Here is a 2597-nt window from a genome sequence, read left to right on the forward strand (position 1 = left end):
TAGAATATGTGCTACGCTATCTGGTGCGCGAACCGGTGCACTCGGGTAGCGAACTTACCATTTATTGTTCTAATTTTTCTCATCAACAGGCGTCGAGATATCCAGCTACTAGACTTGTATTATAAAATGCCAAGACATGTAAGGTAGCATACCAATGCCAGAATTTGGAAACTACACCATTGTGTATTGCAGCGTTACCTTACGTTTCGGAAATAAACTTCCAATACATGTAGTGGAAGTTTCCAACATAAATTTTTAACAGTGCTGAGCAAGAATATTTTAGTGTTTATACAGTTTGAAAAAGAAAAAAAAATTTAGTTTTTCTAAATTTCATTGTGTGAAATGGTCAACTTTTTGGCAGACACCCATTTATAGATCGATTAACTACTTGAAGTTCACAACACTACTATAACTTTCTACAAATATTAAAAATTACGATTCTCAATTATATTCAATTATAGATAAGTATAGAACTTCTCAACTTAAATACGGTAGTACTCGTGAAAGTGAAACAATCGAGCATTTTCTGCTAATAATATGTGTCCTGTATGTATAATTAAAAAATTCTTGTAACGAAATAAGATTCCTAGGCGTAAATTGAGTTTAAAATAAAGAATAATCAAGAATTTTAACAATTTCTAAAGCATCTTTTGCACGATTATAACTTTTGCACAGTTTGTTTTTATATTGACTTAAACATTATTATATAAGATTTGCTCACTTTCATAAATCAGATTTTATCAAAACAATTTTGAATCAATATTTATTTACATAAGTAAATGTATTCGAGATGAGAAGGTCTATGTATTTTCCAATATTCTTATTGGATGTTTTTAGAATTACTATTAATTATAGAATTAATTTCCACTAAAAAAGTTTAAAGAAAAAATATATTATATTTTTTCACGGATTTTATTTTTCAACGATATAATTTGAATAAAGCGAATATCTACCAATGAGGTAATGCAGTTTTATGCAAAATTCTATCAATGGTCGTGTATTTGATGATTTAAAGATATTTCAAATATACGCATAACACAAATCGGGTTTGATTTTATTTGAAGTTGTGCTTCGCCATATTATTTAAATTGAAATGTAATAAATTATTAAATAAGAAATATTTGTAATAAAAGAAATTTAATTTTCCTAATTTCATTTATTTAGAAAAAGAACATAGGTAATCAAGGATTGCATGCAATGGGACGGACGTTATAAATATTATCTCCTCCAATTGACGAATTACTACTTAACTTGAACATGATTTCGACTCGCAAAATAAACTTATAGCCTAAAGGTGGCAGTTGGGCGTATAATCTAAACAATGGATAATACAAACTATAAAATAGCCTCGGAAAGGACTGGAACTTTAATTGACCAAAGGATACACATGGTAAATGTAAAGGTCAAGTTACAGGCGACAAGCGTGTTTGGAATGCTAGGGGGGTAAATGATCTGAAGGTAAAAAAATTACAAGAGAGAATTACAAGAGACGTGGATTGCATTTTTTCATTTTTCTTGTTTCATGGATTCATAAAAAGTGCACAATCAAGGAATTGGCATGAATTAAGTAATTTCTTAATTCACATTAGAATAATAAATCTCCATAAACTTAGTTTATGCACGGCCCCGTAGTGACAATTTTTCCATTTTTAATAATAAATAATTCAACAGCTTAAAATCAACATTGACTAAAAACTCATTTTTAAGTTGCTTGAATCCGTAGATTAAAAAAATTACGTCTCCCGTGAGCGAAGCGATGTAAAATGGAACAGATTAAAGGGCAGCAGTTTTGAGTTGCTCGAATATGCAGAGTGGAATTGAATTGGCTAGAGTTTTAGCCGGAAAAAGAGAGTATGGTCACGAAGGCCGGCCTTTTAGCGTTTACCATCACTCCCACAAAATTTATTAAGTGATTTATTTTATGTTTACTCTGCCACGCGTACACAGAGCATGTCGGAAATGTTATCGAGATCTCCCCCCATCCTTCTGGCTTTCCTCTATCAATTTTCCAATCCCAAAACGTCTCCCTCCCAACGAGCCGTCCAACGTATCGCCATAGTGTAGCCGAGCTGCCGCCAATTATTCAGCAAATGTTATAATTGGCGCATTCCATTACGCGTAATGGATCGCACTTAGCGGCTGCCGTTGTGATTGGGATGAGGGAGAATTGCGTTGGAAAGGGAAAAGGAAAGGTGTTGGAGGAGGGGATTGAGAGGTTGGTGAAGGTGAGGTAAAGGGGTGAAACCAATCTCGATAATACTATCCTAGCAAAGGATACGAAACCCGACTCACATCGGCAAATTGCTTGAGATGATTCAGAGTGCAAAATTGATGATAAATTGGTATGGGTGCCGCTTGAAATTATTCTACGATCGTCGATTAATTCACTCTCGACTTTAAAAAGCTCTTCAATCTCTTCATGTCAGATTAGATTAAACTTTTCTGAATTCTTGAAATCACAATAAGAAAAAGTGTATCCAGTGTACTATTTTGTTAAAAACTACGAATTGTTTGCCGACGTTTCGTGAACATTGCAGTTCACATCTTTAGGGCTGACCTGAAACTGAGGTATCAGGTCATGATGTTCTTAGGTATAC

This window comes from Belonocnema kinseyi, chromosome 10 (genome assembly GCF_010883055.1).
Source record: "Belonocnema kinseyi isolate 2016_QV_RU_SX_M_011 chromosome 10, B_treatae_v1, whole genome shotgun sequence".
NCBI lineage: Eukaryota > Metazoa > Arthropoda > Insecta > Hymenoptera > Cynipidae > Belonocnema > Belonocnema kinseyi.